Raw genomic sequence first — 12,467 nt, 5'->3', positions numbered from 1 at the left:
ACTGGGTTGGCTATCACATGACTTCCCCGTCCCGGTAGTTCAGAAAGCAAGAAATCATTGTGCGAGGTGGGAGGCCTCAGCCCCAGCACTTGGTGTGCAAGTTCTATTAAAAAACAATGCAAGAGTTGCCCATACGGCATTTGAGTTTTAAGCCCTTCTTTTTTTTCAAGATTGTTTCAGGGTTGGGTTCCTCTGTCTGCTCAGGAAACCTCACACATCGGAGGTTATTTCTCCTTGTTCCTTCATCCGCATCCTTGGTGTGCATAGAAAGTTCATAGGTCATTGTTTCCAATTTCTGAAATGTGTCTTTCAGGCCTGTGATTTTGTCTTCAAGTTGTGATATCCAGCTCTCGGTGACCCTCCTGGCTATGTTCCGCAGGTCTTGTCCTAGGAGCGTGACATGAGTGTCCTCTGACCCTATTAGCGTCTCCAGGGTCTACTTAGTAGTCATGATGGCCTGTAGAATGATTGTGGTGAAGTAAAGCCCCAAGGTTCAACTCCATTCTTAGTAGGCCTCAACTCCATCTTAGGTAATGGAAGTCGCCATTTTCTTCAGCTTATGTAAAATAACTGTCATGTCTGCCATTGACGCAGATGTTGTCTGCCCATATCATTCTAAGAACTGTGAAAGTGTCAAGTCATTCAGACAATGGCCTAGATATCATATATGATGCAACATCAAGTCTGGGACAATTGTCAAGTTATCACAATATCAAGGGCAAATAAAAGCAAACACAGACATATAGTCAACATAGTGTAGTCTGAAGTGACATCCATTTACCTTATATGTTCATAAGGATACATCTGGGATGCACATAATCTATGTAGACATTCCTAAATTTAATGTCAGAAATGTCAGTCTCTGCTGAGATGAAATACATAAGGACTGCCCCTTGATCACTTGTCAGGAGAGGTCCTTTGTCCAGATTATCACACAAGATACTGCCAGAGACAGTCTTGACTGCTGCCAGCGCACCAAGAAGATTCTGCATCACATAATCACATTTGATTTAGCTGGTGAGTTCAGTACAGGAGAAAAGACGCTGAAGCTGCATGTGCTTTCCTTTTGCAGGTAGCTCCAACTTCACGCCTCACTGATATCCACAACTTTTGCTGTCAACAAGGTATGCAGTTCGTTGCTTCTCCCCAAGAAAGTCTGTATAGCAAGTTCTGCTTTCCATGCTCTCCTAGTGTAATGCATAGAAGTAGGTTTTAGAGTGTTCAATTTTTGACACGTTAATTATAGGTTCATTTTATTCTCATTGTTCACAACATGCCTATTTGCTGTTTTTAAGATACTCTGTGTGGTTGTTTTAGATGTGCTGAGAAACAGATTCACCTTGTTGCAATAAATGCTTTTAGTTAAAATTGTCTATTCCTCTTAGTACCATTGATGTGTGAGATATTGTTAATAGTAAAATAGGTTTGTTTCTGGAACCACGGTGCCCAGATCCCAGTTTTCAGATTGTTAGTAACCCAAAGGCAATGAGGATGTAGCCTAATGGCTAGGGTGCTCAATTTCAAATCTGGGGAACTGGTTCGAGTCTTGGCACTGACGCTCAACATCCTGTGATTCTGGGCAAATCACTTAACCTGCCCGTTCCTAACAAAAAAGAATGTGTCCTTGTGTAAGCAACTGGTGCTCATGTAAAGGGCTCTGATAGCCGATACATTTGGGTCAAATTTACGCTATATTAAACTCAGAAAGCACCCCCCCCCCCCAAAAAAAAATATGTATTGGGCAGGGTTCTGCGGGGCTACAATAACTTGCCTTTCACATTCAGCGCTAGTGCCTTGAATCAAAGTTCACCTGTGTCACCCGTGGGTGGGAAAGCAAACCTTGTAGAACTACCCCAGAGATGTAGTTCACGCAACAGTGGGAGCCTTCATAGATTTGGGGGGGGGGGAGCTGGAGGGGGGATCTCAGCCACCGCTTTAGCTCCAGTTGCCTTGTGGACTGACGGATCATATTGCACCGCAAGAGATTTAGCAAATCTAGCAAATTTCTCCTGTATTGGGGCCGCTGTGTGTTTGCCGCTTTTCATGTTGAGTTTTCAGGAGTTAGATGCATGATCAAAAGCATTGAGATCTACTAGACACTTAGGGTAGGAGTATGCCGAACGCTGGGATCCACCAGTCCTGGACCCCCAAGCAGAATGAGCAGTCGCAGTCTCCTCTCTGATAGGGGCTGCCTCATGCAGGCCCGCTGTGTTCACCAGGCTCCAGAGGATTGATGGATGATGAGGTAACTCAGAACCTGATAAACTTGTTAGAGGAGCAAGTCAACCATTGGAGGTTGACCCTGGCCAGTCTCCCACCTCTGAACCAGGTAAAAAGGTGAAAGGTAAAGAAAGGAAAGGGGGTAAATCATTCCTGGGTTGGCCGCTCTCCTGCGCAGTATAGCCTGGGCCCCTAGTTCCGGCTGGGTAGGGAAGGTAATAGTTCAGCCCCAATCAGGGGGCAAAGCAAGCAGCCGCTACTGGCCACCCCAGGCCCACCAGATCCGCCTAAAGTTCTAGTCCCTTGTCATCCACAGCTGCAGATCCAAACCACCAGAGGCTTACTGAGCACCCTGTTTGAGCAGCAACCTTGGCCACAGCTCCGGAGGAGGTAGTGGCCCACTCACCTCATGGCCCCAGATGATGTGATGCTCCCACAAGGCAGACCATACGCTCTCTGGCGCCACTCCTGGCCCTCAATACATAATGCCTTTATGTAAGTGCCCCCTTCATATTTGCCCTAGACACGGCATGTATCTCTACTGGTATTGTCTTCCAAGGTCTGATATCTAAAACAAGCACAATTGACCATTAAAGGAAGCCCAAAACAAACATCCCACAATATGCCCAAAATGAGCCCGGCCTTCAAAATTAATTAAAATGCTTTTAAGGGGAACTAAAACCATTAAAAGCATTTTATCCTCACAAATTCAGAAAACAAATATTTAACATGTGTTAAAATCCCCACTCCCTATTCTTTGCCAATCGTTAGCGAATGACATGCAGACACCCAAAATGCCTGAGTATAGGAAGAAAGTCTTTAAGCCCATAAACTGTGGCTCCTAAAGCCGCCGTTTTCCCGAAACGATTTCTTCATTTGTTGAGCAGCAGCAGTTTGCCATAACAGAGTTCAGTATACCTTTTTTTAATATCATCCAAAATATAAATGTATAAATTAATGTTTTCATGATTTTTATCTGTGAAGAACTTCGAATGATACATGCAATTGCTTGTGGACACCGTATGCACTTTTGTAGGTGCACTTGCTTCCAAACACTTTTCTGTGCTCTAGTCTAAGATGGCCACCACCTGCCATTGCCTAGAGATTCTTTTTTAATTATTGGGCAAACACATGGCTGGCTAATAAACACCTCCTTCACACTATTTATCCAGTCGCCAGTCTCATCAAACAGAATCTCTGCTTTTTAGTCAGAAGCTGGATAATTAGTGAACTTTTCAGCTAAATATCCAGCTTTTGGTAAAATAGCTGTATGTTTGTACTATTTTGCCAGCTAAATAGCAGAGATTTCAAACTATTTGGGGGTGGTCGTATGCATAGTCACTTCCTATTTCTTAAGAGACTTGCAATGTGAAATGAGAGACAATAGATTTGCCCTGTCCAATTTGCAGTACATCTGGAATGCAAAGCCATGGTTGGATAAATGAAATTGCTGCCAATTGGTGATGCCCTGTCACTATTTTTTGGTTTGTATAACACATATATTAATCTGAACTGCATGCATGCATACAAATAGTGTGATTTACATGTTAAGGTTTACATAGTTAATGGGGCCAGATGTACAACGAGTCGTTATTAGTAAGGGGCGTTCCTTCCTAATAGCGAGCGCAACCCCATGTACAAACGTTTTGCGACCCCTTACTCTTTGAAAATGCAGGAGAAAATATTTTTTAAGGGCAGGCAGTTTCATTTTTTTGTTTTAAAGGCATCCCCTTTTCCTTTAAGGAAAACAGCCTGCATTTTTTTTTTAAACTGCTTTATTTAAAAGCAGTCCCAGACATGGTGGTCTGCTGAGCCCAGCAGGCCACCATACCTGGAAGGGCCTGCCATTCCCAATGGGGTCGCAAATTGCGAGAGGTTCATTAATATTCATGAGCCTCTCAATTTGCGACCCCATTGGAAATCGCTAACAGTGTGTTACACTGTCACGATGTCCCGTCCCCAGACCAGGAGGAAGAGGGATGTGGTAATCTATTTCCTCCTTACGTTTCCCCTGTGTTTTGCTTACAGTCACCCATGGGATCTATGGCAGAGGATGACGGTGGTCCCTTTAACTCAACACATTTCCAGGACACCGCCCATTTCACGTGACCATGCCACATGGTCCAATGAGCTACGTGGCAACCGAGGAGGCGGACTTTTTTCCGGGGTTTGAAACAGCTGAGTGTGTGACCTGGGAGTTGGTGGACGATGAGGGAACAAACCAGACACCTAGGAAGGAAGGAAGGAGCGACTCCATCAAGCCGGTTGCTGAGTCCCCGGAGGAGAACAGAGGAAAGACGCCACCAAGAGCAGCCGATGCCTGGGGCCAAGAAGTGAAGGAAAGGAGGAGGAGCGTGGCTGCTGCAGGTACACAGCCTTATCCGCAGGTGGTTTGGGAAGGGGGAGCCTAGCAAGGACGGATCTCTAGTCAGGGCAGAGGAGGGTTAAGGGACCCCGCGTAAGCTATCCCCGCCTGAGTGATTTTCGCGTTCAAGCACAGCGATTGGCACGGTGGTACGGTGTGGTGGTGTCCTTCCCTCACTCCTCTATCTTTTGTCACAATAAGCAGAAGTTGAACATAGTCCCTAAAATGAGTATTTCTTTCTTGCCATTTCCATGCTCCTTAACGGTGCTGATCTTTTGAACGGGGACGGGGTCAAGTCCACAGCCTTCCTCTGACTGAAAGACGGTAGAAGACCCGAGAACCTCATTGTGTGTCTTTAAAGGAACAGTGAATAAATACCTTTCTTTTGCACTGCATATTCTCTCTGCCTCTAATTGCCCATTCACATACACACTGTTGTACATCCAAAATAGCGCCTCGCAAATTGCAAGTCGCAAAATACTTGCAATTTGCGAGACGCTATTTTGGGCGTCGTACATCTGGCCCAATGATGCTTATGCTAAGTGAGCCATAGTTAATGTAGGCCTCAGTTTGAGTGACTCATGTTAAAATATTGTGTATTGCTGTCTATTTTTAGGTCAAGCTAGACAGTGCATGCACTGTCTCTTCGAGTCCTGCTGTAATCTGTCTCTGTACTTCTAGTCCATCCCGTTTCTTGGCAATGCTTTTCATTTGTCTATGTCAGTGTCCTTTTAAAATCCTTGCTTGCTAGTGCTCAGTCCTGCCTCTTTGTCCCTCCTTTCCCTCTTCTGTTCCTCCCATAGAGCAAGGACTTAGTACTGTCTCATTCCGCTATGTTTCTTTATCTGTTCTTTGGGGGACTATTTTTTCAATTGGCTTCCTGCTCTGTTACTGTTTGTCTGTATTTAGCTTCAGAACCCTAGCTGCTTACATTCAAATATAGCATTATTCCTCCCACCTCTTCTTAATGCCACAGTTGTGTTACTGCTGCCTTTTTTACTGCTGCCTCCCCCACTGTGGCTCTTGATCTGTGGCTTTTTGCACGTTTTGATCTCCTTCATCATTTGAGCGTTTTTCTAGTAGGATACTCGCTTGGTTTGGGCTCCCCTTTAAAGGGGTTTGGGCTTGTTCATCATTCGTTCAAACACAGCTGCAGATGACATGACTCATCCTGACTCTGCAGGCAAGGTGCAGAGACACCCCTAGGCCACCAGGGGATGCTCCCCTGCCACATACAGGAACAAATGATTTACTGTCCTGTCCATTGACATTCTCGATACCATCGGGGGAACATTGAAAACCAGAGTGCCTTCCCCCAAACAGGATCAAACAACACGATACAGTCATTCTGATTTAATACATTTGTTAGAGTGACTGCTAGACTTCATTAACAGATAAGCGGAGCACAAAGCTACTGCTCCTCTGAGGCAGGCCTTTTATGCGGCATGTTTTCAATAAAGTGCTCAATTCACGAGGAAAAAAAGGTTAGAGTTTCAATGCACCTAAAAGAGACTGTCATGTTGATACAAACTCAAGGGAAGCTGCCCCTGCTCTCTTTCTTGTGGAGAAGTGCCCCCAGGGACACCCTGCCGCAGATAACAAGGCGTGGGAGCATCTCTGCAGGACGCCACCTATGTGCTCTCTGGGCAGTAATCAAATATATTTTGGGTGACGGCGCATGCTTGTGTTTCTGCCTGTCTTATCTTTTTGTATAACTAACAAGGACTTGTCACAGGGGATAAAACCACTAAAAAGAAATATTAATGTATGAAATGATCACTTGAAGGTAGGTGTATTTGAAGGAAAAATTTAGTAATTCGACTCAATTATGCTGCATATATAAGAAGGCCTTTTCAGGGACCATTTTTAGAGGCACAGCGTAGCCGCTTCCAGCTCTCGAAGCCTTCTGCTGTCATTCTAGATTTACAGAATGTCCAAAAAGTGTCTAAATCAAAGCACTTTCCAGCTTGAATTTTGGGTCACATTCTTGGGCCCTGGGAGCAGTTCTAATCGATGTTGAAATTTGGGTGTTTGCTGTAAGTAATGTTCATCTTACAATTAACAGTCAGCTTGATTATAGTTTCTGAAAGTTTCGCCACTTGGAGAAATCAAAGTGGCCACAAGGCATCAGTTTTCTCTGCAGTTCCTGGGATGTTGAATTGCAAGATTGAAAGAAAGTAAACAAGGAAAATGAACCAAAGAAAAATTGAATATTTATCTTTACTATGAATGCACTTTTCACGCATTCCATTACAACGCGGTCTTTACAACGACCGTGCTGTTTCAACGCAAACCATTACATCGCAAGTCGTTCAAACGACTTGCTGCAGGGAGCTCTCTGGACTTGGGAATAGTGTTATTTACTATTCCTACTCCAGTTTGTGCAACAGTAGGGAAGGAGTTGGATTGTAAATCCAACACCAGGGCGCCCCCTACAGCAAGCCGTTGAAACGACTTGCGATGTAATGGTTTGTGTTGAAATGACGCGGACGTTGTACCGACCGTGTTGTAATGGAATGCGTTGTAGCGCATTCGTAGTAAAGGATGTTTCCCAGACAAATGTACCCTTAATTTAAATTGCCCTCCTTAAAAAGGACAATAGAAAGAAAGGCACTGTATACACAGGGAATATTTGATAAATACAGTTGTGTGAAGGTGCAGTTTGAGAAGGATGCAGGAATCATATATATCACTAGAGCAATGGAGTGTTTAGAACGTCGTTGAAGATAATGGAGACGTCCTTTGTACTTATAGTCCTTGTGTACGAGAAGCAAGGCTGTCAGTAAAACATGCACAGTTACTGCCAGCCTTGCTTCTTGTAAGCAAGGACTATAAGTACAAAGGGCGTATTTACACACCGCGTGTAGGTTTTCAAAACACATAAATGAAAGGCATTGCCATTTACAATGCCAATAGCTAAAACACTGTTCTGTGGGAGAGCTTTTTTTTTAGCTCTCGCCTACGCAGCGCGAATGCGCTTCTTAGGAAAAAGACCTTTAGCCATCGGCACAGCTTTGCGGGCAAAAACGTGCACGCGTTGCATTGCTTCCAATGGCAACACGTGCACGTCTGGCGATTCCCTTGCGGGAGCGAGCTTTCAAACCATATGTTTGTAATTAACTCGCTCGCTCCCGCAAGGGAAACAGGCCCAGGCTCCCTCCTCTATCCCCTCCCCCTGCTGACGCTCGAGGTGCGTGTGCTTTTTTTTTATTGGGGCGTGTGTGTTTTGGTTTATTTATATCCACACGGTCTTTTGGTCTCATTGATTAGGGATGATTTCAGGCATCTGTGTTTGTATTTACATAATGAGTTGGCTATCTAAAATGCATGTTTATTCAATGACTTTTCTACGAAGGAATGCATCTTAATTGAAATACCCTCACTCTGTATTTTTTTTAATTCTTGCAATTATTAAAGCCCGATATTTGTAAGGCTTGGATTTTTTAAAAACAATCAATTATTATTTTTTAGCTTTTATAATGTGTACTAAGGTTGACAAAGCACATCAGATCGCGTTGCACTGGTACATTACATGTTATTTCTGTATAATTGCATCTATGCATTTGTGTGACAAAAGCAATTATGTCTAGATTAATTGTGCAATTATATATTTCCTTGCATTGTTCTGTCGGCGTATTTGAACCAATCTCGGAACAACTTGCACATCTGGAGAAACTATGCCCTGATGTCTGATATATGTACTTTGCCAATACATTGTGTGTAGTAGATCGTACACCAATATGTTTATTGACGGGCTGTACGACAAATACATCAATTCAATGCAATGACATTCTTCGCACGAATAAGGGTTTTAGATCAGGTCTAAAAATTCAGGTCCCCACCCTATTCCATTGGTGCAATATTTTTAATGGTGTTTAATTAGTAAGTCTGAAGAAGTTACCACTGTCATATTATTATATCCCTCCCCAGTCCATCAAGGGCATAACACAAAGTGTAGTAGAGACGGAGTTCCATGTACACACATTGCTATGTTAGCATAAACGTCTTAGATGTAAAACGCCCTCGTGTCCTTTTTGCTGCTTTTGCACATGACACTGCAGGTAGCTGTTGTTATAGTATTATAAGAAAAACTGCTTGCTTGCTTTATCTTCACATGAGAACGGTCTGTTGTTCACCTCCCTAGACGTGCACTGCGACCTTAGTCTGAACACGGTGTGCAGAAGCCGTCAAGGTCAAATAACAATGTATGCTTTTGAATTCATGTTGATCGGCCCACGCTCTAGCCATACCATGCACACAGCTGCAAATATCAGAAACTCTGGTGCCTTTAATATTGCATTTTGCATACATGATTAGGACACTTTGGAGAAGACCTTTTCCAGACACAGAGCAGAGCTGATCCTGTGATGTGATTCACCTAAGCTGATATTTATGGTATGGGGTTCCCCATTCAAACCTAGAGACCTTCTATTAGTTTCATAATACTAGCTTACTTATGAAGGGAGTGTGGCTTTGTTCCATTATCATTTATAACATGATTTCTCCCTTCATTTTCTATGGTATTGTAACAATGCTGATGGTTTTGTTTTTAATCATTTGTCTGCTTATGTTAGCCAAAGGGCACGTAGTTAAAAATAAACATTTTAAACTTTACTGTGTCTCTGATTACTCTTGTTGTGGACTGATATGAGAATAATAACGAAAAGGTGTTTCTGATTCCCACCATCCCTGAGAGTACTCTAAGTCGCTTGTTCTGGGTTGTCTAATCATTGGTAGCTTCGAGATGATACAGAGAACGAATGAGATACTGATGCTAGTCGGATAGGGGTTCTGGGTACTGAGGTGAGTTTTTGGTATACCACCATTCACTAAGGTCCTGGTTTCCGGCGCATAGTTCTGTGCATGAGCAGAATCCCTGCAACATGGCACACCTAAAGTTTGTTCTTGTGATTGAGATGCTTTAGTAGTGCTTATATTAGTCCACGATGCCCTCACTCTTGTTTCCGGATAGCGGGAGTGATGGTTTTAATCTACCTAATAGTTAATATATAGGTTCTATCAAGCTTATCAATTAAAAAGGTTTCTGCTTTATACCCTTTTTGTGCTACTGTTAATATAGATTGTTTTTCTTCTCTTGTCCTTATGGCTGAAGTTGCTATTGCGGCGCATAGCCACGCACCTCTCCGGCGTCATTTGACGCAGTTCGGTGGGCCTGACGATGGGATGTCTATTATCATTGTAGTGAGTGCCGATGCATCATATCCCTATCAGTTGTTTTACTCTTGGGTTACTTTGTCGGCGGTGAATGCGGACGACAGTACGTTTCACTCTTATACTCCTACAGTTGTCCCGGCGAATTATACGCCACGCAGGAAATTCCGGTTTCTGCTTGGCAGCATCATATTTGGTTCAATGGCGCCCTCCCCTTGTCCATTCCAGGGGCCACTTGGCCAGTACTGGCCGGGTTCACACCACATCCACGTTATTTGCATGCCACGGTGGATGAGTTACGTCAACTCCATACCGCCCTGATTACGGTACATCGGGCTTTAGTGCAATACGTTTCACGCAATGTCCAGGTAGGGGCACCTGTTGTTGCGGGGCAACCAGCTGGCCCGGCTGGGATTACTATTAGTCCCGTCATGGTTAATTTGGTAATGGGCAAGTGCCCCCAGAATAATGACGATATGCCTTATTGGCTTGCTGAGAAATTTGACCAGCTGGAAGCCGTTTTTCCGAATTCTACTCCTGTGGAAAAGCACAGGATACTCACCATTAGTTTGCAGAAAGACTTAATCCCAGAGGTGGCCGATTGTGATAACGGGGGTAAAGTTTATGCGGTAGTCTACTCGAAGTGCTCTGGCACCCCGTCTATGGCCGTACTGCCCTCCGTGATCAAACGCGTTCAAGATCAACACGGTCCGGAGGCAGCGCTCGAGTTGGGGATGAGGCTTGTCGGTGTGTTCGACGTAGTTGCCACTCTCATCCTTGGTAACGTCAAGGGAGATGCGGTTCACTTTCAAGTGTCGAATGCACTGCGCCTCATCGACGACGTCGATAAACCCCGCGAGTTGCCTAAAATTATTGCGGATAGGACCATTGGCCGCAGTAGTTTAGGGGTTAAGCCTTCTGTTCAGACAACAGCTGCACAACAGCAAACTAAGATGGGCTCGTCTTTTTAAAGATGAATGTCCAGCTTTTCTGAAACAAAATTGGAAAGCTACGAAACAGGGAAAGCAGCAACAGAAACAGGGGTCTCGTCCCGCGTCGCCTGTACAGGCGACTGGGGAGCACACATATGATTTGCGCGATCGCACTAGGATTAGGTCACCTGATAGATTTCAGGTTGCTGAACAACGTTCTCCTCATTCTTCACAGGAAACATCGGTCTCACAGTCCGGTGGAGGAGAACGTGGCAAAGGTCGGGGTGCCCAACAATCACGTGAGCAGCCCCGTCAGCCTGACGGTAAAGGCAAGCAGGACGAATTTGCACGCCAACGAACCCCGTTTGAGAAGAAGAAAGTTGCTGCATTAACAGTGAGGTATGCCACAGATAGTGAGAACGCAGCTTCGGAACCTGACATGGGCACTAACGCTGCTCGACAGAGCAGCGGAGGTTACAGTGGTGCGGCTAGCACTGCGTCCATATCTGGAGGCGACAGCAACTGACACATTTATTACTGTAGAAACTGCTGATACTAAAGTGGCTCCCTCTGACAGACTATATGACATAGTCATTTTAATAGAAGGTGACATACAACGTACCATTAAAGGGATTTTTTGGGAAAATCTGACCTCTACATATGACATTCTGTTAGCAGAGGCGGACTGGCCCCCAGCTTTCGTTTTGGCCAATCCCAGAGGGGAGGGGGTAATCCTCCCATCCTTCGCGCACACTGTGCCGAAGAATCAGGCTCAGAACTTTGCAGAAGAGTGGGCTCAGGTACTTGCTCCAGCTTTGTACCATACTCAGGTTGGGTGGGATAAATTGTCACCAAGCCACAAGATTCAATTACGGTCTATGCCCCAGCCACAACCCCAATATCCCATGCGCCGCGAAGCTAGATCTCACGTCGCAGAAATCCTTGAACAATTGGAATATCAAAGTGTTATTGAAACATGTGTGTCACCCATGAATAATCCTCTATTCACTGTAACTAAACCTGATGGGTCGTACCGCCTAGTTTTGGATTACCGGCACTTAAACTCTCATTGTCGGACTTGTGCTGTACAGAATACTCACAGTTCTGCCCTCATTGATAGTCTCGTGAGAAAAAGGTTTAAGACCACACTTGACATATCCAATGGCTTTTATAGCCATAATCTGTCCTCTATTAGTAGTCAATGGACAGTCTTTACTTCAGGCGGCAAACAAAAACAGTTTAAAAAATTAGCCATGGGCTATAAAAACAGTCCAGGTGTCTTTGCCGCACGAGTCGTCTCTCTGTTAGAGAGCAAAGACCCTGATGCGTACTTGTATGTTGATGATATCTATCTCACAGACGACGAATTATGGCCGCATCTGTGTCACGTTGACCACATCATTATCATGTTTGCGGACTTCGGTTACAAATTCAACTTTGCAAAGTCACACATTGCAGAGTATACAGTGTTGTTTTTGGGCTATGAACTCAACAATGAAGGTCGAGGATTAGCCCCTCACTTCCTGGAGAAGTGGGCATGTTTGCGTGCTCCGACAACACTGAAAAAATTACAATCTTTGCTGTGTTTTCTAAATTTCGGGCGTACTTACAATCCCGATTATGCCCAGCGTATCAAGCCGCTATATGCCTTGGTACAATCTACTTTTTCCAAATCAAGCTGGCTGCCAGAACATTGAGCTATCTTGCAATCTTTGCAGGCTGATCTTCTAGCTTCGAAGTATTTACTGACACGTGATAACCACACTAACTTGGTGATA

Source organism: Triturus cristatus, chromosome 11, assembly GCF_964204655.1.
Source record: "Triturus cristatus chromosome 11, aTriCri1.1, whole genome shotgun sequence".
Taxonomy (NCBI): Eukaryota; Metazoa; Chordata; class Amphibia; order Caudata; family Salamandridae; genus Triturus; species Triturus cristatus.
The sequence above is the reverse complement of the archived record's forward strand: the minus strand, read 5'-3'. Positions refer to the sequence as shown.